Genomic DNA, 18,680 nt, shown 5'->3' on the forward strand with positions numbered 1-18,680 from the left:
AAGATGCTCAACATCGTATCCTCTTTAGAGGCTGATAAAGCACACCTAAGGACCCCTTCACAGTGATGTTTTTGCTGCATATTTACCATGCTAGAAATGCAATAAAATATTTTCCTTAAAATCCTTTGGAATTCTTCATACCACTGCACTGTGGGTGTGGTGTTATTTAAAAAGTCCCGTATGCTGCAATTTTGGGGCGCTTTTCAAAACCACACTAAAAACGCAGCTCGCAAATGAAAGGAGTAGAAAACGCATCAAAAATCATGGTTGCATTTTTCAGCCACATGTCAGTGTTTCATAGTTGCATGCCAGCCAGTAAATGCACCAGAAACACATGAGTGTGAAAGCACTCTTAGGGGTTCAGCTGTGGATATGGTCAGTTTCAGCTGCTGGGCTTAACCCACACCCTAATGGTATCTGCATTCATTCCAGTTTTGTAACAGGTGTCAGACATTTTCAACTAAAGGCAACAATTTCCACCAACTGCAGAAAGAAAATAATTGTGGGCTGAGCTTAGAGAGAAACTTGCCAGACGAAAAAAAAATACCGGTAAATTAATAGCCACATTCACATGTAATTGGCACAGATTAGAACATCCTGTGCATTCTCTCATGTTCCATGCTAACCACGAAAAGCATTATTTTCTGCAATTCATTCTATAGAAAAACTCACTGAACTAAACCCCATACAACCCCAGTGGGCAGAATACAGCACTTTAAAATGCAGACTGAGAAGGAATGCAGGTATGAGACTAGCATTATATTGACTGGTAAAAACGACAGGTTTATGCCTTGACATTTTTCCAGGGTAGAACTTAACCACTTGCTGACCGCCATATAGCAAAATGACGGCTGCAAAGTGGTTTTAATATCCTGACCAGATGTCATATGACGTGATCAGGATATTAAGCCGCAGCGTGCCCCCGGGGGCACGCATTGTGGCGATAGTTGTTGCGGTCTGTCAGTCTGACACCCCGCAACTACGATCTCAGTAAAGAGTCTGACGGGAGACTCTTTACCACGTGATCAGCCGTATCCAATCACGGCTGATCACAGTGTAAATAGGAAGAGCTGGTGATCAGCTTTTCCTCACTCACGTCTGTCAGACGCGAGGAGAGCCGATCAACTGTTCCTCCGACGGGGGGGTCTGTGCTGATAGATTATCAGCACAGCCCCCCTAAGGATGCCCACACTGGACCACCAGGGACGCCACCAGACCACCAGGGGATGCCCAGCACCAGGTATGCCCCCCTAGACCACCAGGGATGCCAGCCAGTGCCCATAATGAATGCAAATCAAATGCCCACAATGGGCATCACTGATTGGCATGCATTGTTTGGCACTGATTGGCATCCATCCCTACAATACTTTAAATTACAATGCCGCCTATCAGTGCCCATCCATGCCGCCCATCCTTGCCACCTATCAGTGCCTATTTGTGCCACCTATCAGTGTGTGTCGCATATCAGTGCCACTTCATTGGTGCCCATCAGTGCCGGCTTATCAGTGCCCGTCACTGCAGCCCCGTCAGTGCCCATCAGTGAAGGAGAAAAAACTTATTTACAACGTTTTGTAACTGAAACCAAAAAAAAAATGTTTTTTTTTCAAGATTTTTGGTATTTTTTTTAATTTGTTTAGCAGAAAATAAAAATCCCAGAGGCGGTCAAATACCATCAAAAGAAAGCTCTATTTGTGGGAACAAAATGATAAAAAAAATGTAGTTTGGGTACAATGTAGCATGACCGCGCAATTGTCAAAGTGCGACAGCGCTGAAAGCTCAAAATTGGTCTGGGCAGGAAAGTGTCCAGTATTGAAGTGGTTAATGTGTCAAAAATCTTTTTTCACTTGCAACCATATAGCATTAAAGGGAGTTTATTATTTTTTTTTTTTTATACAGTGCCTTGAAAAGTATCCATATCCCTTGAAATTTTCCACATTTTGTCAGGTTAAAAACAAATGTATTTTATTGGAATTTTAAGTGATAGACCAACACAAAAGTGGCACAAATTGTGAAGTGGAAGGAAAATTCTAAAATGTTTTTCAAATTTTTTTGTGTGGCGTGCATTTGTATTCAGCCCCTCTTTACCCTAATATCCCCAACTAAAATCTAGTGCAACCAACTGCCTTCAGAAGTCACCTAGAGTACACCAGCGTGTAATTTAGAGTGTTACTAAACCCAGGACCCTGCATTACTAATATCTGGTTTCCCACATTACACAAATCATGCAAATGCAATTATTTAAATAAAATATAAACAGATCTTCTATGGTTAGATGGAAAAAAGTGGGAGATTCCTCCATCCACAGTTTAGTGAACACTGAGAAATCTGTTGCACTTTCCATCTAACCATAATCTGCAGATAATCTCTACGTGTATGGCCAGCTTTAGAGTAGTCGTGTGACTATCACTGTCCAGCCAAGCACTGGTTAAAGCTTGAACGAAGAGTTTTCTGGCTGTGCTATTAGAGTGCAAGGTCCATGAACCTCTGTCTGGACAGTGCCGATTGGCCCTGTGCTGATCACATGCACTCTCCAAAGAAATACAAAAAACCCTCTCTAGCAAAAAACACACCAAACAGAGCATGTGCAGTCTGACTCCATGGACTGTTTTATCAGGGGTCAGTGGAAGGAGGGGAGGCTAATAGAAACCAGAATCAAACAGCTTTTTTACATAATGCATAGGATTAACCCCTTAGGTTCCACGGTGAGTATAACAAGCATGCTTCACTGCTGTCGTTTAGCAACACTTTAATCTCAGTTTAAATACAGCAGTTCTGTGAATTCCTCAGAGGTTTGATAGAGAACCTAAGTGAACAAACAGCATCATGAAGGCCAAGGAACACACCAGAAAGGTCAGGGATAAAAGTTCTGGAAAAATTTAAAGCAGGGTTACAAAAACAGCAGAAAGAGCGCCTGGGTCAGTGTGATAGAAAAAGTAACATTACTCAGATACACTTACATAAAAGTATCTTGCAAGCTGCACACAGGGTGGATGTGGATCATCAATCAAGCAGTCAGCCATCACAATGATGAGAAGACCACTGTGGGGACAAGCTCAGACCTGCCGTAAGGAGGTATATAACCAGCAGCATTTCTCAGCAGTTCTCAGAGAGCTAGGAAGAGACCAAATCAGGACGGGGCGGCTGCAACGTGTTTCTGAGGTGCCGCCTCCTTTAAGCAAAAGAAGGCCTGAACAAGGAGGCGGCGCCTCGGAAATGCGTCTCGGCCCACCCCGCTACGATTTGGTCTCTTGCTAGCTTTATGAGAGCAGGTGTGAGAGCTGGAGATGCTGCTGGATATATACTTCCATACGGCAGGTCTGCACTTATCCCCACAGTGGTTAGAGCTTATTATTGTGACAGCTGACTGACTGCTCGATTGGTGATCCACATCCACCCTGTGTGCAGCTTGCAAGATACTTTTGTGTAAGTATCTGAATAGTGTTACTTGCTTTTACTATCACACTGACCTAGGTGCCCTCTTTGGGCTGTTTATTTGGCTGAGGGAACTCCCATTTCCTGCTGAGGATCTGCCGGTTGATATCCCCTACTACTACTATGGACTAATTTTTACCAATTTATTTTGTGCATATCTTCTTGTTCCCGACCCCCCCCGTTATTGATCCCTTATGGTCCACCTTATAGCTGCCAGGGAGCGCTGACTCACACACTACCTGCAAGTTCTGGAAAGAGTATGGCACAACTGCAAACCTACAAAAAAATGTTCATCCACTTAAACGGACAGGCCGGGCAAAAAGCATTAGAGAAGCAGCCCAGAGACTCATGAAAATTCTGGAGGAGCTGCAGAGATCCACAGCTCAGGTGGGAGAATCAGTCCACAAGACAACCATTAGTCGTTCCAGCCACAAATCAGGCCTTTATGAAGGAGTGGCAAGAAGAAAGTCATTGTTGAAAGAAAGCCATAAGAAATCCCATTTGCAGTTCGCGAGAAGCCATGTGGAGGACGCAGCAAACATGTTGAAGAAGGTGCTCTGGTTAGATGAGACCAAAGTTGAACTTTTAGGCCTAAAAGCAAAACGTTATGTGTGGGGGGAAAACTAACATTGTGAAACATGGTGGTGGCAGCACCATGTGGTGGGGATGCTTTTCTTCAGCAAGGCCAGGGAAGCTGGTCAGAGTTGGTAGGAAGATAGATAGAGCCAAATACAGGAAAATCTTAGAAGAAAACCTGTTAGAGTCTACTAAAGTCTTTAGACTGGGGCGGAGGTTCACCTTCCAGCAGGACAACTACCCTAAACATACAGCCAGAGCTACAATGAAATAGTTTAGATCAAAGCATATTCAATTTCCTTCTACTTCACAATTATGTGCCACTTTGGGTGGGTCTATCACATAAAATTCCAATAAAATTTATTTACATTTTTGGTTGTAACATGAAAAATTTCAAGGGGTATGAAAACCCATTCGACATTTAAGTTACTTCCAATAACATCTGTAAACATTTGAAAGAAAAAAAAAAAAAAAAGAAAAAATTACACTCATTAGTAGAAAAGCAGTGTCTGACTAAGAGCCCATTCACACAGGGGCAACACGACTTGTAGGCGACTTGAGTCAGGCAACTTGGACACGACTTGAGTTAAGATCACAGCGCGACTTGGGACGACTTCAAAACGACTTGTGATGACTTCAAGCGCGACTTGGGACGACTTACAAGTCGCCCCAGGCCAGGCGACTTTTGCCGTGGCCAAGCAGAGAATGAGCTCAAGGGGGAACTCCACTGCAAATTTCTGAAAAAAAATTGGCGTGGGTTCCCCCTCCGAGAGCATACCAGGCCCTTAGGTCTGGTATGGATTCCAAGGGGAACCCCCTACGCCGAAAAAACGGCGTGGGGGTCCCACCCAGATCCACACCAGACCCTTATCCGAGCACGCTACCCGGCCGGCCAGGAAAGGGGGTGGGGACGAGCGGGCACCCCCCCCCCCTCCTGAGCCGTACCAGGCCGTGTGCCCTCAACATGGGGGGGTGCCTTGGGGGAGGGGGGGCGGCGGCGACAGAAGACCGGGCCACCGCCTGCAAAAGAGCTATAAGAAGGCGCGGTGGCCCGGCAGAAGAACCGAAGAGGGGGACAAGACCCCCGAAGTCGGGAGAAGAGGCTGGCGGCGGGGAGGAAGAAAGCCGGACTCCTCCGCTAGCAAAAGAGCTACAAGAAGATAGCGGAGGAGTCCGGCGAGAAGACCCCCGAAGACGGAAGACCCCCGGAGCTGTGCAATAAAATATTTTTTCCCTGTGTTGTTTTTTTTTTGTACTTTTTTTTCACAGGTGAATGGGTAGGGGTACATTGTACCCCATACTCATTCACATAGGGTGGGGGGCCGGTATCCGGGTGCCCCTTTATTAAAGGGGGCTCCCGGATTCCGATAAGCCCCACGCCCGCAGACCCCGACAACCAACGGCCAGGGTTGTCGGGAAGAGGCCCTTGTCCTCATCGACATGGGGACAAGGTGCTTTGGGGTGGGGGGGGCCGCCCGCTCGTCCCCACCCCCTTTCCTGGCCGGCCGGGTAGCGTGCTCGGATAAGGGTCTGGTGTGGATCTGGGGGGGACCCCCACGCCGTTTTTTCGGCGTAGGGGGTTCCCCTTGGAATCCATACCAGACCTAAGGGCCTGGTATGCTCTCGGAGGGGGAACCCACGCCAAATTTTTTTCAGAAATTTGCCGTGGAGTTCCCTCTTGAGAGCTGATAATTCTGTCAGAGTCGCCTCCGTATAGACGGAGATCCGACTTGGAGGCGATCTCCATTGAAATCAATGGGTACCGGTCGTCTACAAGTCGGATAGAAGTAGTACAGGAACCTTTTCTGAAGTCGGAGCGACTTCAGTAGTGTGCATTAAGACGGCTCTCATTCACTTACATTGCTTTTTAAATGTTGTCCGACCTGAGGCGACTAGGGGCGACCTGAAGTCGGATCAGGAGTTGCCCCTGTGTGAATGGGCTCTAAACCTGTATGCAAGCAATAATATACTGTTTATAGACACTCATTTTACTGTTGCCCCTTTCTAAAAGGAAAAAAAAGACAATAATATTTTTACAGTCCGTTAATTCTCCTCTCTGCAACAGTTAAGTAAAAGCTCCTTAGAGGTTTTAGCAGGGCATTTATGGTTCTTGACCATTAATCCTAGCAGGCCTGTCTTTGGAGCTCCTAATCTGTCCAGGAATTAAATGATGTCCGTTGTCTCTCCAAGATCACTGACAGGGTTTTGCTTTCCAATGTGCAGTTTTGAAATGAATCTAAAATTCACAAGCCTCAAGAGCCTTACTAGAATGGCTGGAATGTAAAGACCACACAAACCACTATAAAACAGTGCCTGCTGTGGGCAGACAGGTTTGTCACACTCAAGAAATGTATAACTAGGGAGGAGACCTGAAGGCACTATTGAAGGTTCCACTGAAACACTAACTTTTTATAACAGAAACTTGGTCCATCAAGCTAGATTCCTATGGTGGCACACAGAGAACAGAAGCCAGGAGTGCTGGTGGGGGACCCCGGAGGGGAGAATCGGGGCTGCTCTGTGCAATATCATTACACAGAGTAGGGAAGTATAACGTTTGTTATTTTAAAAGAAAAAAAAAATGACTTTACATATGCTTTACATGGAAAAATGATCAGTCAAGTTGGTTATCAGAGAATTCTCGACATCCAACCAAAATAGTTTTGTTTTCCATGACTTGAGCCGTAGCCCACAGTTCTGTAAAACATCTATGGCAATAGTAACAGCAAATATAAGAAACGTCAGATGATTTCAGTAAATAAGGTCAGCTAAGGCAAATTTTTTACCCATCTTGGTCTATCCGCTTTCCTCTTACAATATAACTTTGTCAATACTGCAGCTATTCTAGAACACAGAAGTCAACAGGTCTGCTGCTTAGAATGCCACATATATCTCACATGAATCAGTGGTTAGAAAGCAGCAGCAAAAACACGTCAAGAGGGATAACAAAATTGTCTGGCCTGATAACATATGTTTTTGTAGAATGTGCAATTAAAACCCCCCATACACACTATACAACTTTTGTTGTCAGATTTCCTTTAGATTTAACAAAACCATGTAGTGCAAGGGCCTGCCTGATTGCATACAAATTGAAACTCTTAGAGCACTTTCACACTGAGGTGGACGGGCATTGGCGGTAAAGTGCCGCTATTTTTAGCAGCACTTTACTGTTTTCGACCAGGAGCAGGGTGTTTTTAACGGACGAAAAAGGGTAAAAAGCGCCCGCAATGCGCTGCTTTGCCGACGCTGCACACTGATTTCAATGGGCAGGGGTGCTTTAGGAGCGGTGTATACACCGCTCCTACAGAGTCTCCAAGATGCTGCTTGCAGGACTTTTTTTTAACGTCCTGCCAACGCACCGCTCCAGTGTGAAAGCACTCTGGCTTTCACAGTGGAGTGAAAAGAGAGGCGCTTTACAGGCGCTATAGCACCTGTAAAGCACCCCAGTGTGAAAGCAGTCTTAAGGTTTGACCTCATATTTTATGGTTTTGGCAAGGCTCAAGGAAAAAAAAAAAAATCTACAGAAAACTGTATAGTGTGTATCCAGCTTAAGGTTCAGTGTTCAAACTGGTGCGATCACAGACATTGTATGCGATTCGCACTGCATTGCTGTGTATATCACATGCAAGGTCTGTGCAACGCAAATTCAGCCATACAAACAATATGGCTGAAATCGCATTGCATGCGCACCAAAATTGACTTTTTGGTCTGCACCATTTCATAGTTCACACTGCGATTTGCAAACCAATTTGGGGGTGTCATTAACTTTACATTTACACCCCCAGTCGTCGCAGATGTCAGCGTGAACCCGTGTGAAATGCAGGAATTCGCACAGGTATTACAGGGTTTGCTGCATCGCACCCATGTGAATCAGGACTCCAGGACAAATTCAGCAAATAAACATATCAGTATTCCTAAAACTGCAGATAAGCTTATTAGGCGACTCCTTGTCAAGACAGCAGGCTCTAAAGGGACATGCATCCTTAATTTCCTAGCAACCTCTAGCGTCTTTTCTTATTTGCCACCAGAGTTGACCAGAGGGCAGCCCAAGTACAAGCATGTACAATGGATATAAAAAGTCTCCACACTCCTGTTAAAATTTCAGGTTTCCGTGATGTAAAAAAAATAAAAATAAAAAAATTAGACAAAGAATCATTTCAGAACTTTTTCCACCTTTAATGTGACCTATAAAATGTACAACTCACTTGAAAAGCAAATAAATCAATAAATAAATGTGGTTGCATAAGTGTGCACACCCTCTTATAACTGGGGTTGTAGCTGTGTTCAGAATTCCGCAATCACACGCAAGCTCATGTTAAATAGGAGCCAGTACACGCCTGCCATTATTTAACCGCTTCAGCCCTGGAAGATTTTACCCCCTTCCTGACCAGAGCACTTTGAGATTCGTCACTGCGTCGCTTTAACCAACAATTACGCGATCGTGCGGCGTGGCTCCCAAACAAAATTGACGTCCTTTTTTCCCCACAAATAGGAGCTTTTTGGTGGCATTTGCGGTTTTTTTTTTGCGCTATAAAACAAAAAAAAAAAAAGACAATTTTGAAAAACATTTTTTACATTTTGCTATAAAGAAGTATCCCCCCAAAATATATAAAACATTTTTTCCCTCAGTTTAGGCCAATACGTATTCTTCTACATATTTTTAGTAAAATAAATAAAAAATAAATAAATCGCAATAAGCGTTTATTGGTTTGACCAAAAGTTATAGCGTTTACAAAAATAGGGGATAGTTTTATGGCATTTTTATTGTTTTTTTTTTACTAGTAATTGCGGCGATCTGCAACTTTTATCATGACTGCGACATTATGGCGGACACAGACATTTTTCACACATTTATTGGACCATTGTCATTTATACAGAAATCAGGGCTATACAAATGCAGATTCCTGTGTAAATGACACTGGGCAGTAAAGGGGTTAACGCCTAGGGGGCAGGATAAGGATTAAGCGTGTGATCTCTGCTTCCAATCACAGGGAGTAGAGATCAGTGACACAGTCACTAGGCAGAATGGGGAAATGCTTGTTTACATTAGCATCTCCCCGTTCTTCCACACCGTGACCCGACTCACGGAGGTCCTGGCTGGCGCGCAATGGCACGTCTGCAAATTTAAAGAGACGTACCTGTACGCCCATTTGCCAGTGCGTTCCATTCTGCAGACGTGCATCAGCGTGCGCTCAGTCGGAAACCGGTTAAAGTGCCTCTGATTAACCGCAAATAAAAAGTTCAGTTCTAGTAGGTCCTTCCTGACATTTTCTTAGTCGCATACTACAGCAAAAGCCATAGTCCGCAGAGAACTTCCAAAGCATCAGAGTGATCTCATTGTTAAAAAGGTATCAATCAGGTGAAGCGTACAAAAAGAAACTCCAAGGCATTAGATATAAAATGGAACACAGTGAAGACAATCATCAAGTGGAGAAAACATGGAATGGTGACATTAGCAGCAAGACGTCCCTCCAAAATTGATGAAAAGACGAGAAGAAAAAGCTGGTCAGGGGGACTGCCAAGAAGCCTACAGCAACATTAAAGGAGCTGCAGGAATATCTGGCAAGAACTGTCTGTGTGGTACATGCGGAAATTTCACGTATTCTATATATAACCCCTTTCAAACTGGGGCGGTGCGGGAGTTAGCAGTAAAGCACCGCTAGTTCGGCTTTTATCCGCCACTAGAAGGGCGCGTTTAACACCCGCTAGTGGCCAAAGGGTTAATAGCACCCGTGTTGCAGTGCTGCCGAAGCGCTTTGCAGGCACTTCCCATCCTGCACCACCCCCAGTGTGAAAGCACTCAGGCTTTCACAATGGGGTGGTTTGAGAGGCGCTTTACAGGCACTACTTTTACAGCTAAAACGCCTGAAAATCGCGCCCCAGTGTGAAAGGGGTCTATCTGTCTGGGCTATGGGGTAGAGTGGCAAGCCAGAAGCCTTTTCTCACAAAGAAAAACATACAAGCCCAGCTAAATATAGCAAAAACACATCCGAAGTCTTCCAAAAGCATGTGGGAAAATGCATTATGTCTGATGAAACCAAGTTTGAACTTTTTTGGCCACAATTCCAAAAGACAACACCGCACATCACCAAAAGAACACCATGCCCACAGCGTAGCATGGTGGTCGCATCATGCTTTAAGGGTCCTTTCACACGGTGCAGATCAGTGCTGATCCGCTCCATGGATATCTGCTTGTTCAGCGGGGAATCGCCGGAGTTCTGTCTCTGCACACTGCGCAGGGACGGACCTGTCACAGCGCTGCTCTCCCCTATGGGAGATCTGCTGTCCGTCGTCACCCGATCCGATTACGGATGGAAAAATAGCTTTTTCCTCTGTCACGCTTTTTCCTCTGTCACGCTTTTTCCTCTGTCACGCTTTTTCCTCTGTCACGCTTTTTCAGATCGAAGCGGGTCGGATGTCAGCGGACTTGCCACCGCTGACAACTGACGCTCCATAGACCTCTATGGAACATCCGTTCAGGTCCGCCTGAAAAACTGACAGGCGGACCTGAACGGATCGTCCGTGTGAAAGGGGCCTTAGGCTGTTTTTCTTCAACTGGAACACAGGGGCCTGTCAATATTGGCACAAAACCTTCAGGCTTCTGCTAGAAAGCTGACCATGAAGAGGAACATCTTTCAGCATGACAACGACCCAAAGCATACATCCAAATCAACAAAGGAATGGCTTCACCAGAAGATTAAAGTTTAGGAATAGCCCAGCCAGAGCTGAATCCAATTTGAAAATCTGCGGGGTGATCTGAAGAGGACTGTGCACAGGCGATGCCCTCACAATTTGACAGATTTGAAGTTTTTTTGCAAAGAAGAGTGTCAAGTCAAGATGCGCCATGCTGATAGACTCATACCCAAGAGAGACTGAGCACTGTAATAAAATCAAAAAAGGTGCTTCAACAAAGTATTACCATAGTTTAAAGGTCTGCACACTTATCCAACCATATTTTAATTTTTTTTTTTATTATTATTACTTCCCTCCTCTTAAATATTAAATATTTCAGCTTGTTGTAAAGTTTATAGGGCACATTAAAAAGGTGGGAAAAGTTCTAAAATTATTTATCTTTGTCCCATTTTTTTAACATCACATAAACCTGACATTTTAACAGGGGTGTGTAGACTTTTTATATCCACTGTAAGCTCTGGTCGCACTTTAAAATCATAAACTCTGCTGGTTGTGAGCTTTTGTGAATAAAAAGGATACTTTTATTCTTTGTCATTTGTGCACATTTATCAAACAGTTTTTAGTAACATACACTAATTTTAGTGCAAACACAATATATTACCCAGTTTTTTTTTGTAAAATTATAAAAGATGATGTTGCCAAGAGTATCTTAGATACCCATCATGTCAAACCTTAAAAATTACGCATGCCAATGAAAATGCAACAAACTTTGATACCCAAAATTGCCCATAACCGTCGCTTTAAAAGCTTTTGCAGGTTTTTCATTTAGCGTTAACTGTGAATGAAGGCCCTAGAACAGTGGTTCTCAAGCTGGGGGTCAGGACTCCCTCAGGGGTCACCGAATTCTGGGCTGTTCCTGAAGCCGCACCGCTCCCCCAGCCTTTTTGTGGCCGCCCAGCAGGGCTGTCTGTCCCTGGAGCCTGTGGAAGCCCAGCTGGGCTGTTCTTGGATCCCGCGGCCGCCCACTCAGCCTCTTCGCAGAGGCTAGAGGTCAGCTAAGTGGGAAGGATTGTGAAGTGGAAGGGGCTGGAGGAGACCCAAATCTCCTAATTTTGACATAGGTCTCACTGCTGCGAAACAGAGCTAGAGACACAGTGAAGCCAGAGACATAGTGAGTAACACTACCTATGATTAGAGTTGCCATTAAAGTCCCCACTACAGTTCTCAGATCAACAGATGGCCTTAATCAAGAGCACCCAAGCTGACTGATCAGAACTCCCCGCCAGAACTGCCACTCATCCCAACTCCCCGCCAGAACTGCCACTTATTCCCCCCCCCCCCCCCCCCACCAAGGAGTAAGAAAAGGAATAAGAATAGAGAATACATGGAAGGGAGAGGGGAAAAAAGGAGGAGGAGCAACAAAGAAAAAGGGAGAGAAAGAATAAGAGAAAAGACAAGAAAGATGGCTAGAGAGAGGGATGGGGGGGACAAAGCAAAACAAGAAATTAGGATAGAGAGGGATAAAAAGGGAAAGAAAGGAGAAGAGTGGTACATCCTAAAATGTACCATAAGGGGTTTTAATACTGTACAAGTGGAAGGGACTCAGGGAGCGCAAATTACTTTTTCTTGCCTTGGGTGCCGACAGCCCATGCTACGAAAATTATACTGTTAGGGGTCCCCACAACTTGGGAAATTTTATCAAGGGGTCACGGCACTAGAAGGGTTGAGAACCACTGGCCTAGAATGTTTGCTCTTACACTGACATTCATGACGATTGTATAATCATCATTTTCATAAGTATGGACACGTGCCGCATGCATTTCTTATCTGTGTCTACTTAGAGGTGCAGGACTGTTTTCATCTTCTGTATGACACTTAACTTTTTAAATTCATGTCTCTTTGTGTTCATTTACTGGAGGGGAGGATCAACAAACCAATGTTTGCTGGTCTCCCTTTGTTTCACCTGCTGACTCTCCCCCTAAGCAGGTTCTGGGTCTGCAGGTTGGACAAGTGGAGTTAAGCGGTTTTTCCAGGGAGAATTTCTAACTGTATGGGGGCTGGGCTGACTGGAGGAGGAGAGAGTTCACTGTTCCTAATCACTAGGAATGGCAGATCTGTCTCCAACTCCCCTGTTAGAACTGGCCCTGCCGGCCACACGCATTGGCTCCCGTCATACAGCCGATGCACGCATGCCTGTTACGGCTCCTTAAAATGAGCAGACGCACACCTATGGCGATTTGTAGGAATGTGCCGACCGGCGGCTGGTTGGCAAGTGGTTAATGCATTCAAAAAAAAAAAAAAATCTGTGTATTGCAGCCTCCCCAGCACCCCCTAATTAAATTACCTGAGCCCCATCTCTCTCCAGCGACGTCCACGAGTGTCTTATCTGTCCGGGACTCTCCCGATTGGCTGAGACACAGCAGCGGCGTCATTGGCTCCCGTGGCAGTCAAAGTCAGTTAGCCAATCAGGGGAGAGAGGGGGCGGGGCTCTGTCTGAATGGACACACGGAGCTGAGACTCAGCTCGGGTGCCCCCATAGCAAAGGTGCTTGCTGTGGGAGGCACTCGACAGGAGGGAGGGGCCAGGCGCAGCTACGAGTGACCCAAGGAGGGGAGGATCCAGGCTGCTCTGTGCAAAACTGCACAGAGGAGGTACCTACGGTATAATGTGTTTGATTTTTTATTTTTCAAAACAAAACTTTACAATCACTTTAAGCAACTTTCTCTTTTTTTTTTTTAAGGCTCCATGCATACTAGAGTTTTCTTTAAGCTCCTAGAAGCTAAAATAGCCTAAAACAGTGTGCATGGACACACAGGATAAAACTATTAGCAGTTTTTGTGCTTAAGCATCTAGAAGCAGGAAAAGAAAAAAAAAAAAATGTTTTTGTAGAGGTTTCTTGGAGCATTTTTCCAGCAGAAATGCTCCTAATAGAGTTCTTTCCCCCCTTTTACTACAAAAGGCTAATACCTACGGTTTTTATCTTGCATTTTTTCCAGTTTTTTTTTTTTTTTGTTAAAGCTAAAAACGCTAGTGTGCATGGGGCCCAAAAATTTTTTTTTTTTTCGGAAGGAGTTTAAATACTGCAACACAATCTTTGTACTCAGCTGTACCCATTTCATGAATAAGAAATTCCACATTCCTTTAAAATAGGGAAGGGCAGAGAAGACTCAAGGATGCCTAATAATTCAAGGTTAGGAACCTTCCACTCCCTAAATATTTGTGCTGAAAAAAATGTTTTATTAAAAGGAAGCAATCCATCTGTTGCCAGAGAAGTCTCCTCCTAAAATGCCATCAGGGTGCTAATTACAGACATGCCGTGGAGAAGGCCTTGGCATTGCAAGCATTCTTGACACACTGTTAGCCTTCAGCCCTCAGAAAGAGCCTGGGTGTAAGATGACGAAATGTAAATTCCAGCCAGTGGAACGCCAACAGGTCAAGAGATAAACAATCCCAATTCGCACCAACAACAAGACCACAAGCTTACGCCACACACTTGTCTCAAAGGCTGCATTCATGAAATGCCAGCCTGCAACATACAGACCATTCGTAACCTCTCACACACTACACTCACAACAGATAAGGGGGATAATCTACACTCGCAGCAACAGTTATGCTTATTCTGTGAGGTTAGAGATGCATACTATACTGATAAATGTTACTTTTTTTTTTATATATCACAGAGTACTCGCTTATCTACAAGACAGCTGGGCTCATTAGTAACAATTTTAGCGAAGAGAGTTTAAAGAGTTTACAGCAGTCTATGATCAGGTACTGTTAGATGAAATAGCAAGAGGAGAGGAAAGGCATTGGTTTACATTAAGAATATTCTGAGCAATATGGTAAGCATTCACCAATGTCAATATAAAAAGGTCCATTCCGGTAAACAGTTAAGTTATTAATGCACGAGCATCACAAGGTTTCACTGGAACTTGAGCCATCTCTTGATATCTGGCATAATAAAAAAAAATAAAAAAAAAAAAAACACTTCCCGTTTAAAGTCATAAATTGCAAAGCATACAAGTTAACAATGAAACATATGAGAGAAGCAGGTTTGGAAAATTATAGGAGTTAAAACAGCTGCAAAAGTTGCATTAGAATTGTCCTCAAAGCAGGGGGGAAAAAAAAAAAACACACACACACACGGTTTGATCCAAGAGACACGTGTTATGTGTTCTATATTGTGTGCTAGTTTGCCAACATTAGCCTTTCACCTAGGTTCACTCTGAGTGCAGGAATGAAAATTGTGCAAGTTCAACTGGCATGATTTCATTTTCGATTTCAGAGACATCTGTGCGGGTTTCTGCACAGATGTCAATGGAAATCGCATCCTGAAATCGCCAAAAGTAGTACAGAAACTACTTTTGGAAATCAGTGTGGTGACGCAAATTCAGCGTCACACCGATTAGGATAGTGCAATTGCCGCCAATTTGGCATGCAATTTCACATGCCATTTCACATGCCAAATCGCACCAATGTGAACCAGGGCTTCTTGTAAATACTAAATTATGTGGCTAAAAAAATAAAATGAAAAATAAGAAAAGGCAGTTTCCTGTAAGAGGGTTGACAAGCACTATTGAAGGTGTAGTGCCACTCATCTTTTGTATTTAAACTTGTGTTAAATGCGGTTTAAGAGGTATGTGCACATGAGACATTATTAATTCACATTGATGATGCCGTTATTTCATTAGTGTAGACTGCACTCAATTCAGTATGATGCAAAGGAAGACATTTAACCGCTTGACAACCGGCCCATAGCCGAATGACGGCTACAGGTTGCTTGACTCTGGGAGGACGTACCATGACGTCCTACCAGAATTCCGCTCTTGTGCGCACCTGAGAACATCCTGTGGACCCGGCGCATCACAGCTCATCACGTGATCGCTCCGTCAAATGACGGAGCGATCACTTGTAAACAAACTGGCGTCATGTCACGACGCCGGTTCCTCCCTCCCCTCTCTGTACAGTGCGAAGGGAGAGATCTGTGACAGCAGTGCTGTGGGCTGGATCTATAGTACCCACAGCCTCGCTCACGGACAATTAACTCTGCAATTCCCTGCCAGTACCCAGCAATATCCAGCGATGCCCTGCAATACCCTGGTGCTTTTCTGCATGTGCATTTGAGTGTTCCGGTGTGCTTTTTATGCCATCCAGTGCTTTTTTCCCCCCTCTTTTTTCTTAACATTAAATAAGGATAAGTATGTTGCAGTGAATTATTGGTTCATTCTGGTGCGTTTTATAGCGTTGCAGTACAGTGCAGGAAAAATGCAGCATGTTCTACTTTTTTTTTTCCCCCGGAACTGAAACGCACTTGAACTGAAAGCACTGCTGTGAACTATGCCATTGAAAACCATATACCCTACTTTCAATGCGTTTTTGATGCAGAAAAAATAAACGCACTTGACTGCATGTGGCGTGAACTGGCCCTTATACACATTCTTGTGGATTAATGCTGCCAGTATGCAGCACAGCCGGATAGTGCGTCATGAAAATAAATGGTCCAGATACAGTATAATAAAAAAAATTGTAAATCAAATACCGTAATTTTCCTTTCCTGGCACCAATCCATGGCAGCACGTACACACACACACACACACACACACACACACACGGTAGTATGCTGCCGTGTTACTGCCAGGAAACACCTTCAGTAAGACCTTATTCACAAGAACTTCAAGAATAAATAAATCTGTGCGGTGGGTAGTTTAGATGGACACGATCACCTGCGGCCAGCAAGTCTGTATAAATCAATGACAGACAGCTAATGCCACCTGCGGTTAAATGTGGTTAGGTAAAGATGAGCGGCCCTGGACACAAACTGTTTATTTTTTGCCATGTATCCCACTGGGCAGATTTTACTTCCGATACCAGAAACACAACAGAAAGTAAGAAAAAAAAAAAAAGTCTCGAGAGTGAGTGTAAAGTGATTGTAAATGCTCTTGTTTAACACAAAAAAAAAAAAAAAAAACAACATACACCTTAGGTTATATGTGCCTGCTCTGTGCAATGGTTTTGAACAGAGCCGCTCCAAGCCTCCTCTTGCGGGGTCCCTCCTCAGTGCGCCACCATAGGAAGCCGCTTCCTATGGTGGCAAACCTGCAGGCTTGATCCACAGCCGAGCGGTTTGTTCCTGATGCCCTCAGCCAAGCTTGTGAGATCAGCGGGAGCAGAAAAAACTGAAGCGGGGCACTGCGCTAGATCGATAACTCAAGTATTAGTAAGGGGGAGCACTGCTGTTGCAAGTTTTTTTTTTTTTTACCTTAACTGATTGCCGACCGCTGCATGTACATATACGTCAACACAATGGCACAGACAGGCAAATGGGTGTACAGGCATGTCCTTTTAAAATTTGCCACCATGCCCTCGCATGTGCCCGCCGTGAGCTCTGAGTGTGATCGCGGGTCCCAACTCGATATCTGCGGGGATATGCACAATCTTCTCACCGAGAGGAAGAATGGGCAAATGCTGATGTAAACAAGCATCTCCCTGTTCTGCCTAGTGACACTGTCACGGATCACCGCTCCCTGTAATCGGGAGCGGTGATCAGTGTTGTGTCACACACAGCCCCTCCCCCCCCCCCGGGTTAGAATTACTCCCTAGGACACACTTAACCCCTACAGCACCACCTAGTGGTTAACCCCTTCACTGCCAGTCACATTTGCACAGTAATCAATGCATTTTTAATTGCACTGATAGCTGTATAAAATGCGAATGGTCCTAAAGTAGCGCCAAAAGTGTTCAATGTGTCCGCCCTAATGTCGCAGTCATGATAAAAATTCCCAATTGCAGCCATTACCAATTAAACGCTTAGTGCGATTTTTTTTTTTACAAAAAATATGTAGAAGAATACATATCGGCCTAAACTGAGGGAAAATTTTTTTCACTCTTTGTTTAAAGCGCAAAAAATAAAATAAAAAAATAAAAATTCAGGAGGTGATCAAATACCACCAAAAGAAAGCTCTATTTGTGGGGGGAAAAAGGATGTCAGTTTTGTTTGGGAACCATGTCGCACAACCGCGCAATTGTCAGTTAAAGCGACGCAGTGCCGAATCGCAAAAAGTGCTTTGGTCTTTGGCCAGCCAAATGGTCTGGGGCTGAAGTGGTTAAAGGCTAACTTTTTCTCTCCAAATTCCAGCTTCCCTATGTACCAATATACCATTATGTACCCCTGTTGTGGGATAGAAAAAGCTTTTTATATTCCAGAACAGGACTTGCCTCCACCGACAGTGTCTCCTATAGAAAACCCCTCCATTACCATCCATCCTGGTATTTGGATCATGAAAACCATTACAGGAAAGAGTTCAGCAGTTGACCTCATTAAAGTGGAACGTTACTCTCCCAATCAACATTTTTAATCCATTTAGTAAATAGATAGGAAAGTTTTCTTGGCTAAGCACTCTCTCCTGCATACATACTTGAGCTAAGGGGAGGAAGTAAATGCTACATGAATCATTCACCCTAAATTGAATGAATGAATGAAATACTTATATAGTGCACAATGCGAACTGAATGGCCTCTGCCAGAAATGATAGGGGGATGTTTTTCAAAGAGATTTCTCACCAAAATAAAGTATAGGGGAAGTTTGCTTTGAATATTAAAAATGAATTAAATAGCATTTCTGGTTCATGATGCTCAGATGCAGTGAAAATCTGCTTTACCACACCTTGTACCTGCCCTCCCCCTTCCAGGAGATTACTACCGCCCACCTCTGCAGTTACATGCTCTTCCAATATAGGCAAAGTTAGTGAGCACAATTCCCACTGATTGATGGTTTTGTATGTTGTCCTCATCTTGCATAGATAGTTCATTTGTGTAGGAGCTGAGCGATCACATAACAGCCTATATGGAACAGAGCTATAGTACTGAAAAACAGAAGCGTGTCCCTGGAAGTCTGTAAAGCTCACCATACAATCTAATTGTACAATCTATAAATGGTTAATGGCACCCCAAATGCTGACGCAAACCTGCATTTTGTCAAGTGCAAACGTATGGTAAAAATTGGGCAAATTAGAATGCACAAAAATTACCCATGAGTTACTTTGCAG

The 18,680-nt window shown here is 44.1% G+C and overlaps 1 protein-coding gene across 3 annotated transcripts in view; it reads right to left on the reverse strand.

Annotated features, from left to right (window-relative positions):
• The window catches only part of MYO1C (myosin IC), a 352,367-nt gene that overhangs the window by 272,446 nt on the left and 61,241 nt on the right, over positions 1–18,680 (reverse strand). The window lies entirely within an intron of this gene.

This window comes from Lithobates pipiens, unplaced genomic scaffold (genome assembly GCF_037356315.1).
Source record: "Lithobates pipiens isolate NorthernLeopardFrog02 unplaced genomic scaffold, aLitPip1_a1.2 Scaffold_16, whole genome shotgun sequence".
Lineage (NCBI taxonomy): Eukaryota > Metazoa > Chordata > Amphibia > Anura > Ranidae > Lithobates > Lithobates pipiens.